Raw genomic sequence first — 14,148 nt, forward strand, 5'->3', positions numbered from 1 at the left:
AGAGTCTAACAACACAGTGGATTGGAAAAACAGAAGCTACATTGGGTGCTCATGTAGTTACTTCGTTACCCTATAGAGAGGTCACAGAAATGTTCAGTAGCTCTGCCAGGCCGGCTTTCTCTACACAGGAGGACGATGAAGTCCTAAAGGACAACTTGAAAAAAGCAAACATTAAGTTTTTTTTAGGACGAATCGTCTGCTGTCTTTTCCCGATTTTTTTTTTGTTTTTCCTTTCTTTACCAGCTTCTTCCACGGCCAGTCCTCCGCTAGCCAGAGGGCCGCTTGTCAAGGTACGCCTCGATTCCCTTTTTCTGCTCCACTATCGCACTTGCATTGGTTGGGTTCCTCCGGTATTTTTATGATGTTATTATGAGCTTTATGTATTTGTTTGACTAGGTGCTGCGGTACACAGCACGCACAGTACGAAATATGTAAGCTCTCGTCATTGTTACTAAAAATTCCTGGTGTTTTCTTCTCTGCTTTCATTTAGTGAATGGAATTTTTTGCGCAACTCTTCTTCGGTATTAAGCTAGTATTTAGTCTTAGGCCAGACCAAACTGAAACTAAACAAGCCCGATCTTCCAGACGGTATTCAAAGGTGTTTTATCCATTGCGCTATCTATCGTATCCATCCGATATGCCATCGTCCCCGATTGTTTGTCTACTGTCACCGCCATCATGTACTTGCTTCTACGAAAGAACGTGCTTTCGACCTACAGTCGTGCACTCCGACACTCCTCCACCACCATTTATCTCCATCTAACGTCTGACAACTAGTTGCTATTGTTTGCGTCTGATCGTGAATGTGTTGCGCGAGCGAGCCTGCCTTGTTGTCGTCGTCGGTGGTACGTCTCTCTTTCCCATGTTTTCTTCCTCTGATATTCTTCTCTCGTACGCTCTCGTTTAGCATGCCTTCTCCTGTTTGTCCAACCCTGTACAGGTTCATAAAGCTAGTCGTTTTACTTTCATCACTAGCCATTAGCATTGTTTCGTATCGCAGCCTCGGGTGGCATTTCGCTCACTGCTGTTTATAGTGTCGCGCTGGTCGCGACGACACCGGTGCTGGGTGCTAGTGGAGAGGGTCCTGATCGCTGCTTCCGCGACCGGGCCGCCGCTCCTGCGGCTGTTGGCGGTGCTACGACTAACGACAGGGCCCTCACTCTCTTGGTCGGCGGTTTAAGCCAGCCGCTTTCTGCTACCGCCGTGTGCCATGCACCGTCGTTGTGTCGTCGCTGATCCCGCTAACAGCCACTGCGTTCACTCATATGTCTCATATGACGCGTATGTCTGCTGGCTGCTGAAGGCTCGCGCTGGTTCTCATTGCGGAAATATTTGTTCGATGGCCTTTTTCTCAGCTGCTCTGTGTTGGTCATATAACGACGATAATAGCAGTGTTAATAGGTTGGTAAAGTGGGCAATAACTATTGTTAACATCGGTGGTTATCGCTAGCCAGGCTGCCTGGCCGCGCGTCATCTGCCCGCCGTTTTAGCGGGGGCCCTCAACTCTCGCTTTCGATGGGGGCCTGCGCCGCCGTCATGTACGTTGTAAGCTGTTGCCGCCGCTGATGCCAGCACAATCGGTGCGTGCGCTGTGGGTAACAGTGCTAGTGCCGTCGCTGCTGCCGCTGCTATTGCATGTATGAATGTCTGTGAGTGTCGTCAGCTGGTGAGCGACGCAGGACAAGCGAGAGTCGTTACCGGAGAGCCATTGACGAACAGGGACTCGCTGCCGCCGGACTGCAGCAGTGAGATGCGAACATCAGGCAGGAATTAATCTAAGCATCGTTTAGTTACCTTCATCGGCTTCGTGGGCCAGTGGGTACTCGGCACTTGGTTCTTACTGGTGTGATTTTTGCCAGGACTGAACTTAGCTTAGCGTTTAGTTGGTATTTATGAGTGATCGGCCGGCGTTGGTTGGGGCTGACGCTGCAGTCGTAACTGTGTCGTTGCCTGGTAGAGTTCGAGCTGATGGTGCAGTGATGCCCACGTTGGATATGATAATGAAAATTCAAAGATGCAATACAATGGATAAAACGATGAGCGTCGTGAAGATGTCTACTAGTATAATCTAATGATTCGATGGGTGATGCATGCCACAATTCTTCCACAATGTTTGAGTCGGCACTCGAGTTGAGAACAGTAAGCTAGATCGGGTATGGGCCAAAGTACGGCTTCCACTGACGTGAATCAGTGAGTGACGACAGAATGACCGACTAAGTCAGTTAACAGAAGCACCCAGTCCGATTACTATTGTTTTCGCCGTCGACGTCGCCCTGACCAAAAATAAATTTTTTGGACGACTGATGAGCAGTGAGGAGTCATTTGCTTATCGCTAAAAAGTCTGTGACAAATAAACCGCAAACCTGCATTGCGTCCTTCGTTTATCGTGCTGGCCGACTACTTGATTAACTGACTCAGTCTCCTACGCATCCACGAACAAATAGATGCCAGCCCTACGGAATGAATCAGTCATGATTAAGCCGGAGCATAACGGTAACTTGCTATCGTAGCCGACAGTCTGAGCGCGAGAAGCCAGTGATGTGGGACCAAAGCGCGGGACGGTGGTCGCTTTGAGTCTACGGCTCACTACAGTCTATCGTTCATTCATATAGACGCATACACAGTGTACGTCCTCAGTCCGCCGCGTCAAACGGTTACCGTCTGTTGATTTTACCAGTGTCGCGGCAAGGATATTTCCCACCACTGCCATCATCATTCGTAAGGCAATTCCAACCAGGACATACGACCAACAAACTGGGGTTGATGCTACTACGAAACACGCCAGACAAACGGCTGAGAATACTGATCAATAGAGATATGAAATCGTTGTAGAATCTGTAGCCAACCGGTTAGTATGTGTTTCGGAACATCTCAGCTTGTCAATAACGACTAAAGAAGTAATCATATTACTCAAAAACGAGTACTGATCACCACCGTTAGCGAAAAGGAGAGCAACAGATTTTAGCCCGGAATAGCAAACACTGCCAGAGCTTTTAGAGGACGACAACGACTAGCGGGAACTTGAGATAATAGTGATAGTTTGAGAAGCATCCATCAGCCGCTAGCGTTGTAACGGGTGCGTGGCAGCTTAGCAAAGGAGATTGTCTGCTACCATCGTCAGTGTTGTGGATAAAGCCATCATTGATTAATCAACAGCTATACCGGCGGCCTATCAGTGATCAGCTGTCGAGTTACACTGTCTGAAACAGCCAGAAATAGGAAAATAAAGGCGCAAAAGAAGAAAAGTACTAGAGTCGAATGCGATAGACACGGCAATCGGTAGTGCTGCGGATGTTGGTAGAAGCGCCAGTGCGTGAGAAGGCCGAGACGCGCCTCCGATGGTGATACCAAGGCAAAGGCAGGGATCGAAAACCTGTTCATTTCAAAGTTTCCGCCACGACTTGAGAAGGACACATAGACATCGAATATCTAGAGAGGGTGATGGCGTGTGGAGATATCGACGAAAGAGAGGCTCGCTATCATCAATCAGCAATTGATAGCACGACCGTGTGAATGAATACGCGAAGTTTCAAAAGCCGACGGCAAACTGAACTAGCAGTCGACGTGGAAACGCCCGAGTACTAGGAAGTAAATCGCAACTCAAGCAGCTGGGGTTATTGTATAAAAGAAATGACACCAACATCAGTAAGCCACTGGTCGTTGTTGGCTGTTAAAGCGAGTGGAATTCATTGCGCCCAAAAAGTGGCAATGGCTTATTAAAGGCTGCAACGGCTGGGGAAGTTCGCGTTGTTCACAGACCCGCACAAAGCCTCGAGCTTGTAAACGCGTCCGTACAACCCCAGCCACGAGAAACGGGAGCCTTCTGGCGCACAGTTGACTAAAATATTGTAGCGTGTTTTGTCTCGTAGTATTGACGGCAAAAGGAAAGAATGAATCGAGGAGGGACCAAGCAGTAGTAAACAGTTAACTACGACCGTCAAATCGCACTTGGCGTTTCTGGCCGTACAGCTGGGGTAGAACAACGCAACAAGTAGAAACTAACGGCTGAGTAACAGAAACAGAATAGCAGCAGCAAAAGTTAACAAGCAGATGGGCTATCCAACACTCTGATAGCTTGTTCCGTTGTGATAGCCCTTTCTTGCTGTCCTGAATAGTCTGTTTGACACCACGTAAATCCATGGATCCAAACCAAAAAGTACTTGACTGTTGTTAAAATCGGTAAACGTTCGTCTACAGAAGTCGAGTACGAATCAATTCATCAATTTAACAAGAAAGGGAACACATAGAAAGATCAGTTAGAGCAGGCCAAGATCTACGGACGAGTATTCTATTTTAGTTATCTTCGTTTTAAATACAAAAATGGGTCAGCTATTAACTAATACTTCGAATGCTTTATAATATCCGATACTAGAAGCAACAGAAACTTTGCAGCGATAGCAACGAAAATACGGCTGGATGTCCACCAACAATTGCCCAACGGCAGCATCGTAACCGCTATAATTAACGAATAGACCGAAGCCACGTAGACTTCCTGACAAGGCTCAGCGCCTGTAGCTCTTTTCTACCGTAATATTATGCTGGGTCAGCTAAGTGTAATAATAAAGTACTCCTGAAACGGACCACGTGAACAGCGGCGTCGACCTCACAACCTGTCTTGCCTTTGTCGTGTCGTACCAAACGTTTGAGGGTTGACTCATCGAGGTCAATTGGTACAGCCGCCTTTGCGACCACACTCGTCTGTCTGCTGCTGGCGCCTGCATCTGCCGACCGAACTCGTCGTCGTCGCCACCGTGCGATGTCATCCGCCGTCACCACGACCACCGCCGACCCTAAGATGCCGAGAGTACAAGCTGCCATAAGAGCCAATAACAACAGCAATAGCAGCAGCTACGTGTGAGGAAGTTAGGCCGGAGCAGAGGCGGGAAAGTAAATCAAACAGACCAGTTCTTTGACTTTCATTACGGGTCACCCTAGCCTCTCAGACAGCACTGTCTGCTGGGTGGGTAGGCAAGCAAACGAATGCCGACGAACGAGCATTGACTAAGCAGGCATTGGTTACCGGCCGGCACCCTGGCAAATCAGCCATTGGTTTACCGATAGGCGCCATCGCTGACTACAAGTGGCTGTCGTTAGTGGAAGAACGACATCACCAGCATCATAATCGTCTTTAATGGCATCGTTGATAGTAACGGAGCTAGCACAGATACCGCCGATCTATTTGTTGGTGTTCGATTCTATTACGTTCAGTTTTGCTCAGTCAGTTTAGGTCGGTGAGAGCCAGACTGGGTCGTCAGATAGAAGGACAACATCATTAACTCTGACGGCTGCAGGCAAGCGCCGTCAGCGATCAGGGTGTCGTAGCTGGAGCTAACAGTCAGAAAGTCAGTCCGACGCTGTAGACACACGGTCAAACGAACAGGCTCTAAGATATAAGCAAAAAGGTAGGGTGATCGGGAAGGTAAAACAATAAAGGGGTCGGCTATAACAAGTGTATGAGGAGAAGCAACCGACTCGCTGACTGATTCGCCCCTGCCCGTTTACAAGGCGGCGTCTACGACAATTGGCCAGTGCGTGTACAGTGACTCGAGAGCGTGCATACGCCTGTTACTGTTTACGGCTTTCACCGTGCCGGTGGTCCATGGTCGAGTGGCGGCCACCGGACGCTGCCTCGTCTCTAAACGCGCTAACAGCCCCGTTGATCCACCGAATTGAGCCCTCTTATCAGAGCACAGTCATTATCATCGTCCAGGCTGGAGCCTTGTCGCATGATACTGGCCGTTTCGTGCTCCGTTTGCGTATATAGCTAATCGTTTTGTACACAACCATCCCCCGCCGGGCGTCGACAACAGCCAACGGGTGTAATCGTAGTCGTGGTCCGTCACCGGTCTAGTCTCGTACAACAGACAGATGACAAGCGATAGTGAAAAAAAGAACGGTGCGCCTTCAATTTGCTTTCTTTGCTGCCGTTACTCGTAGCACACGCTATATAACGTGGTAGATCGTAGTCTTTGTAGATGCTGCAGTCATCACCTGACCGTCACTGCTAACACTACCAGCAGTTGGGTAGAACCGTTAGTGAGCAAGGAAACGTAATTTTTTGCCGTGGCAAAGCGTACATCCAAGTTCTCACCGCAGTGCAATACTGATCGAGCTTCGCCACCGTATTGGACAGTACGAAGCAGCGTACAACAGTAGAGAACAATACAACACGCGACTTTGTTACCTCCGTTGTGCGAAGGCTGCTTCTTCTTCTAATCGTTAGCGGTCAGTGGGGCCAATAGTTGCTCTGAACCAAACCGATGCTGTCACGAACAACGCGTCGGATAGTCATTTTGTGGAAGCATTCTGTGATGTGAGGTATATCTATATGCATATATATATATATATATATATATATATATATATACATATATGCATATATATATATATATATATATATATATATATATATATATATACTATTTCGCCATCGCCATCGCCATCGTTGCTGCTATTATGAGTACCAACACGATTCTGCCCAAAGAAAAACACAGGCGTTGCAGCTAGGTTATGTGAAGACCTGCGTGGCGGACACCACAAGGGTGCGCGATTAGTCAAATCAAACTGGTATTTTTTGCTGGTATTCATTGGACCGTTGCTCGTAGCACCCACTACTACCAATATCAATAACAGCAGCGCCAATATCAACGAGGGCGGCAGAAATACGGCAACGGTGACTGGTAACGCGGCCGAGAAATAGCCGATGGCGTACTGCTGAAATACAGCTAATGTCTACGAGACGCTAAAGACAACGCCATGAAGGCGTGGAAAAGCAAACGGATGGTGTCTGTGTCCAGAACGAACGGCTGGCGACTATCGTACCAGTGACTGGAAGCACCGTCTGCACAAGGGATAACACAGAAGCCCGAAGAAATACCAACGACAACAAGCGTAAAAGGGCATTCAAGCTGTATGGACGTAACGTAGTGGGGTCGTCAGTTGGTGTGGACCAAATACAACGGAGGGCATCGCAAAAGTGAAACCAGTGCCTGTGTGTAGTTTATGGTGCACTTGATAACGGTGCTCATAATAATAACAACGCTAGGCGAAAGGAAAGCCTGGAAAAAAATCGCTACGGCTCTCGCTATTGGATTCCGACGCGGGAACATATGCGGGAAGCTAACGTTAATTGGAGCTAAACAAGGTTATGCAGATCGTCATACAATAACCTGTCCAGGTTATTCGCCTAGCATAAACGTAGAACAAAAAAAAGCAAAGGAAAATAGACAAAACGGGCCTGAAATGTTGCCATTTCTAGGACAGCCATCTTGAAATCCTGGCACCTCACAGAAGTGCGCCGGTGAGTACACCTACGAACAGAAATATCTGCTATTATGAAGCAGATATCTCTGTTCGTCCTTTTTCTGCCTTGCCAGCCGGACGTCCTAGCTTACAGAACAGGTTCTTGATCGGTGCATCCTATAGAACCAGCTGAAGGTTCAGGCACTCGACGAAAAGCTTCTTTCTGTGGCAGTTTTCCCTGCTGTTGATAGAAAACAGGGGTAGAAAAAAAGCAGCAGCAACAGCAGCACTCCGTATCGATGTCGCGGCCCGTGTAGAAACGGAAACACGTGTCGCCCTATAACGTTTGATGGAAGTAGTTTTAGCCGTTGTAGAAGTTGTTCGTTTTCTTCATTGTCGTCATGTGTCGAAATAAGTCAAGTCCTTATCTTTTGTGCGTTAGCTCTAGGTGAGGCTGGCCGTGAAGTAAAATCTGATCGAGCAGGAAAGGGTCTCGCCAGAGAGGAAGCCAAGCAAAGAGCAAAAAAATTTAAGAGTGATTCCTGATAATAAGTACATAGCACTGACGATCCCAATAACATCAGCGACTACTGAAGGACAACGACAGAAACAAGTGCATCTTAAACGTAAGCAAATATGAGACGACCGGTTATGAAGACCGTCGATACTGATCGGTTCCTTTGTCATTTTGTACGTTAGGAACGCTATCGATATTGGAAACAGCAGTTTTAATTTTCCCTGAAATCGCAGAGTTACGATTGAATACTGTGCAATGCTGCAACAGCTGCTCGACGAAGCGTGAAGATCGACAAATCTGTGTTTGTTTGTGTGAGTGTCAACGGCAGCGCCGGGCAAAAATTGTCGAATCGTAAAGTGTTATGTTGTTACCAACGTCGTAATATTGATAATAGTAAATATTTTTATCATTACTGTAATAGAAGTAGGTGAAGATTGTTGTCACCAATGGGATGTTGCTGGTGTCAGCGGATGCTGATGATCGTGGACGACTACGCAGTGAAAAGTGCGGGAAATTGTTAAGTGTTAATATTGGTAGTAATGATATAATACAACAAATAATTCTAATTATCGTAATTTGTTCTCGTATTAGCAAACAAATCGGGCGAGGTGGCGTGGTTCAGTTGTGAAGTGAGAATTTAACGTGAAAGATAATAGAATATAGATAAGCAACGACAATACGTGTTAAGGCTAGAACCCACACGTGTTCCTTACGATAAATAATGGATACAACGACGACATCGTTGGTAACAGTTTCAGCAGCGACAATAACAACAACAAAAATACCGCCGCGACGACGATGTAAAACTAGCGCCACCTACCGGTGGAATTGTAAGTATCGTTTTATCGTTTAGGCTATTAATACACAGAGAACTATTGGTAGGGTTCAGTGGCGCATACTGACCATCTCGGACAATACGACAGGTGATCGGGATACACGAAGGCAAAAGGTTACAACGACCGGCTTGTTTTAAGCCACGACGCACCGGTGCCTATTTTCTTAGCTTGCCTATCGATGAATAGATACATTTATTTAGCCAGTTCGTACTTAAATGGTGAGCGGCTATTCATCGTTAGCCATTGTAGATATGTGGACAAAATGTCGAAAAAAAAAAAAGACGAGGTTCATTCGGTCAATCGGCATGCGATGCGATACTATTTGCGTGAGTCTTCTCGGGTTGTAATCAGTCAGTCGATCTTTGTGCTTGTATACATGATGTATGGGCTACTGGGAACAAGTCGTAGGTACTAGACCAAGGCTTGATCGTTTACAATATTATAGGAATAATTAGGGTTTCGCAATTTTCTTGGTTTAACAGTAGCGAACATAGACTTGTAACCTAAGTAAAGTCATAGTAAGCTGGGTATTAAAGACGATTTGCAAGTGGTGTGCCATTATAATATTTTCTTCAAAATCCTTTCGGAAGTCTCCTCGTGAGTGAAAAGCTTTAAAGTTGACTGAACAAAATAACGCGTTCATCGATGCAACCGAATGGGGCGAGCACGCCAAATAATTTCGTCTCAGATTCTAAAGAAGAGCATAAGAAAAAAGAGGAAAATCGTGTAGAGAAGCGAGCACAAAGTCAAGCGTAAAGTTTTTCTTTTTAGGTATACGTTGATATTCACAACAATAACGAACAACTAGCTGAAGACTGGTTGTTTGTTGAAGATGGATGCCACGTTTTTCTTATAGCCTTACCCCCAGTCGTAATGGGGCCCCCAAAACTATAAAAGCGAGTGTAGCAGAGGAACGAAATGTAGTATATTTGCATTTTTACGTTTCAGTTCATAGGAATTGTCGTAAGGACGTCTGACTTGATTCTCTTACTTGTTAACCTTCCTACTATCTAGACCCTATCATAAACGAGACGAGAAACAGACAACTGCGCACAAAAAACAGCTAGAGACAAACGGGAAAACCGGTAAACTTTATATGCTTTCGAAAGACAACGACCTTAAAGGAAGTAATCCTAACCATCTATCTGATGAAGGACGAAAATTGAGCAAGGGAATTCTTCATGGGTATTTGCTCAGGCGACGGCTACATAAGCAAAAAGAATACTTAAAAGATAAGCGGATCATGTCCGAAGCACAAATGGTGTTTGGATTGCAGGACCGCTAGCTATTTTATTTAGGGATTTACATATACCGTTCATTTATAACGGCCCTAACTGGCAGTAAAGGTCCGCCTTTCAATGAGTTTGTTGCACTTTTCTAAAAAGAGCCAACTACATATCAACAAAAACAGTAGACAGACCTAATTTCGAAAAGTCGTAAGCAGCCATTGCGCTGGAATACGCGAGAGGCCATTTGAAAAACATCCTCTCCACACGTTCAAAGACGTGGCACGGCGTGCGTCTAAAATTTAAGACTTCCATTCGACAGCCTAATTCATTGCCAGTTTTTCTAATCTGTGGCTAATTTTTTCAAATCTAAGGCAGACCTAGAGATCTAAATTTAAAAAGTTTGAAATATCACAAAAATTGCTCAAAAGCCGTTTTTGATATAGTGATTAAAAGGAACTTCGTCTGAACAGAGAAGTCCGCAGTATTTTTTTTTACGAGTGAGGATCGATGAACAGGTCATGTGTGTCCGTTTGCAGGACGTACACAGTGAATCGGCTGTTTCAGCATACATATATGTGCTGGCAGTCCTAGCTATTCATGAGACGGACAAGTACAAGGTGATGCTTGAAGAAAGAGAGAGATATATTTTGCAGCGTATAATATAGGGGAATCAAACCTAACTCTGGATTCTAACAATTAGTATGGAATGATGCATTTCGAATTTTCCTCCACATAATACAGAAGCACATATATACTGGGGCTGTGAAAGCGTCGCGCGTTAACTGCTATCAGTGGCTATTACTGTCGAGCGACCTTGCCAGACAATCAGATTTGATTGGATACCGAAAAAGTATGATCGAGCTGCCTCTTCAGGGCTGACTTATTTCGAGCCTTTACGGTTCTAGAAGCCTTACTTGGTAAGTAGGAACCGTCCACTCCGGCTGATGTGGTAAAAAGGTGACAACAAGTACCAGTCAACTTAGATCAGGCAATCATCAGCAAAGCAGATAACTTCCTCTTTACTAAAGTTGAAATCATTCATAGAATATGTTTTGATAGACGGGCTAGTGGCATGCTATAGTAAGCAGATAGCTGTAGCATTGCATTGACGCCAATAACAAGACATTATATAATTGGAACCACAATTTTATGGAGACATATATAGACTTCAACTTTTATTTCAAGTTTGTAATCAGAGGGCTAGATGTCTCCGTATCTCGCCTGTAACTATTACTGGCTATATCAATCAGTCAATTGGACTTTAAGTTTCCACGGGGTACGCAAGTAAAATGGTCTGGCGGATTTCCTATCAGACCGAAGCAGTGAAAACGAACCTCTTCGAAGTGAAAACGGTTTAAGCAAGTAGTTGAATAACAATACAGTTACTTGAAACTATGTATGTATGTTCCAGATAAAACATACCTATATATATATATATATATATACGTATATCTAAATCTACAGTTGCAAGCGCGTTGGCACGTTGGAACTAAGCGAGTGTTCTCAATGTTACCGCTCCCTTTTCTAATACAACCTTGATTTTATGGACAGAATACAGTTCGTGCAAATTGTATTCTTTCGTTGTCAGATTGTTCACGCAGGCGTTCTTCACGATCGTGCGTGACGATAACGTACCCATTGATGTTCGAATGATCTGACCACCATTCAATCTATACATGAATCCACGATGAAGAAGGTCAAAGGTACACTGAAGACCACACCGGACGCACTCGAAATCTGTTGTGTAGCACTGTTTTCCCAGTCACTGAACCGGACAGAAAAGACCTGTAGAGACTATTCGCGTAAATATTATATTTGACATAAAAGAGAAGTTCATTCACCAGCCAACGGTCAACTTCTATCAGTACTCTGCCATCTGTTACTGTCTATTACGAGCATTCTCACTATGAACACCAGTTGACAACGAAGACTTCGTGAGCAAATGGAATCTCCCTCTCCTTGTTTTTGTTTCCTTTCCTTTGCCTTTCATAGATTACCTCTAACGATTTAATTAACGAATCAAACAAGCAACACGGCCAGTTACACGATCATTTAGGCCTATCGGATACACTATTGTTCGTCGTTGAATTCAACTGGCTAGCTTTTGCCTGTATCTCTGAACGATTTATTGCCCAGTCACATGGTATCTGCAGTGTCGTATGCCTGCGGCGGTGAAGGCGACCCCCGCGTCGAGCTTGTTCGTGGCAGAATACGTAGATGTGGTCGGCGCAACTTGCTTTTCTATGGTGATGGGCTATCAACTAACCTGTGTCAATATGTGACCGCTTTAGCAGTATTGCTACGATAATTGTGCTATTGAAATAAGGTTATAGAGCAGTACCATCTTGGATTTAAGCTCGGTCTCGTCCTTTTTGTTGTCACGATATTCGTTGTTACTGGCCAGAAACAATACCTTGCCCGCTCCCATAGTCGGCAACCGATGAGTCGACGACACCAGTCTTGTTACTGTTCAATCGGTTAACGAAAAATTGTGCTGTCCTCTGCACCTTATTCCGTTGGGGTTCGACTAGCTACTTTAGCACTTTACCATTACCTAGTACACAAACATACGTGCTCTTTCATGCAAACAGAATGCAGAAACGAAGCGGTTCTGATAGCGACGTTGGCGACAAAAGGCGCTTTCGTTGACAGGCGTCAGCACCTCGCTGCAGACTCGATCGCTATCCATGAACGAGCGAGTGAGCAGAGGAGAAGCGATAGGATGACATATTTTTACTGCAGCTAAATTGAACAGGTCACCAAGTAGCCGTCAATCGCGCAGTAATATCAGTAGTATTCTAGGCAATATTTGAGCGTGACCTGAGGACGGCATCGGCAAGCCGGTCAAGGACCGCATATATATAGGAGGCCCGGAGGGCGACGCCCGGAGACAAGCCATGCGAACTAATCTTGTACCATCTCTGTCGGGCATAATCTGAAGCGGCGAATGTCAGCGCGTAATTGGAGAAAGTGACAAAACAGCATCAGTTATGCTCGTGGCCGGGTACTGACCTCACAAGCTATAGGAAGTACAAGCGATTAGTGGCCAAGCGTGAGTACGGAGGTTATAATAACTTGAGAGTCCCTAGTAGATACGTTTGTACTTGTATGCCTACAACATGTGCTCAATATGTGCTCGTGTTCTCGGCCGAGTTCATCAAAAGGATGCCATTGGCCTAGATGGATTGCGCTGTTCGTTGGACGATTGAAGTTTCTTTACGGATGATGACTTGTTTCTAAAAGTGGCGGTGTACCAAAAGCCGTCGATGGTTGAAAGAGCCAAGCAAACGCTGCTAGTGAATAGAAACAAGCTGCCCCAATTTAAGCAATCGAACTAAAGGAATATCGATCAGTAATGAAATTATGCTGTCCTTCAGTTTTGGTTGAAGTGGTTTCATTCATGTCTGTTCGTCTTTACGTTCTCGCAACAATTTTACAGTCAATTAGACTGTAGCAAACAAATTAACGCGGTCTGTCGAACTTTTTTTGACGTTAGCATATTGCAAATGCGGGCTGGCAACACGGCCATAGCTCCAGAATAACGTCAAGAAATCTTGAAAAATATCGTATGCAGTACGGATTCTAATCATATAGAAAATGGCCTAAATTGCTACCAGGTCTGCAAATGCTGCCAAGCAGGCCTACATACGCGGAGCTAGTTAAACAGCCATTTCAGGTCGTTGGTTGGCTTTTCGGATCGTCTACGCATCGTGCAGGGATGCAGCTGCATTTCTCAACTGTCGAATGCCCAGTCTCAAACTTTCTAAGACTTCAGACTACCCCAGGCTTCACAGATGTTGGCTTTAATTTTTAGACATCTAAAATAGTCAAAAATATTCTCGTTACCGTAACAACGCCATTACTAGTACAAAAGTAGTATGGGTGTGTATAGAGGCAATGATGTACTGATTAGTTTATAAAGTAAACGTTATCTTATGCCCACCTTTGTTCATATATATATAGTTTTATTTCTACTCGCCGTAGCGGTGAGCAAATCGTTAGAGAACGCTTGGCCAATGGACTTAAATCATTAGTTGACTTTCGGCAGTAATGCCAATTAGTACAGAGTGAGTTGTTCTTTTGTAAAGTTAAAAAAAAAAATAAAACTTTTACAGTTAGTAGAGTCTACGTCTTCTTTTCGATAAAAGTAGAAGTTAGACTATGAAACAAAGAGCGTTCTCAGAAAGTAGCAAAAAAAAAAGTGCAATTAAATTCAGTTCAACTATTGCTACAACTATGTCTGTACACCTAGTTTTACTCCAGGATAGTTAAGCATTTTTACCTCTATATTACGGTGCTTGTGCTAGATATTTAATCATACAAT

General features: G+C 44.9%; 1 protein-coding gene and 1 long non-coding RNA gene across 21 annotated transcripts in view; one reads left to right on the forward strand and one right to left on the reverse strand.

The window, feature by feature from the left end:
• The window catches only part of LOC147758031 (uncharacterized), a 50,562-nt gene that overhangs the window by 17,331 nt on the left and 19,083 nt on the right, over positions 1-14,148 (reverse strand). The gene's annotated exons all lie outside the window — the stretch shown is intronic.
• Positions 1,402-14,148, forward strand: part of norpA (no receptor potential A) — a 197,520-nt gene continuing 184,773 nt past the window's right edge. For 2 of the 13 annotated variants that reach the window (XM_086979111.1, XM_086979112.1), the window contains exon 1: positions 1,430-8,589. The gene's annotated coding sequence lies outside the window, so the exon portion shown is untranslated. Of the gene's footprint in view, positions 8,590-14,148 lie in introns of all 13 variants that reach the window. The other 11 variants (XM_086979105.1, XM_086979103.1, XM_086979106.1 and 8 more) reach the window with 11 other exon arrangements.

This window comes from Varroa destructor, unplaced genomic scaffold (assembly GCF_002443255.2).
Source record: "Varroa destructor unplaced genomic scaffold, Vdes_3.0 BEIS01000002.1, whole genome shotgun sequence".
Classification (NCBI taxonomy): Eukaryota; Metazoa; Arthropoda; class Arachnida; order Mesostigmata; family Varroidae; genus Varroa; species Varroa destructor.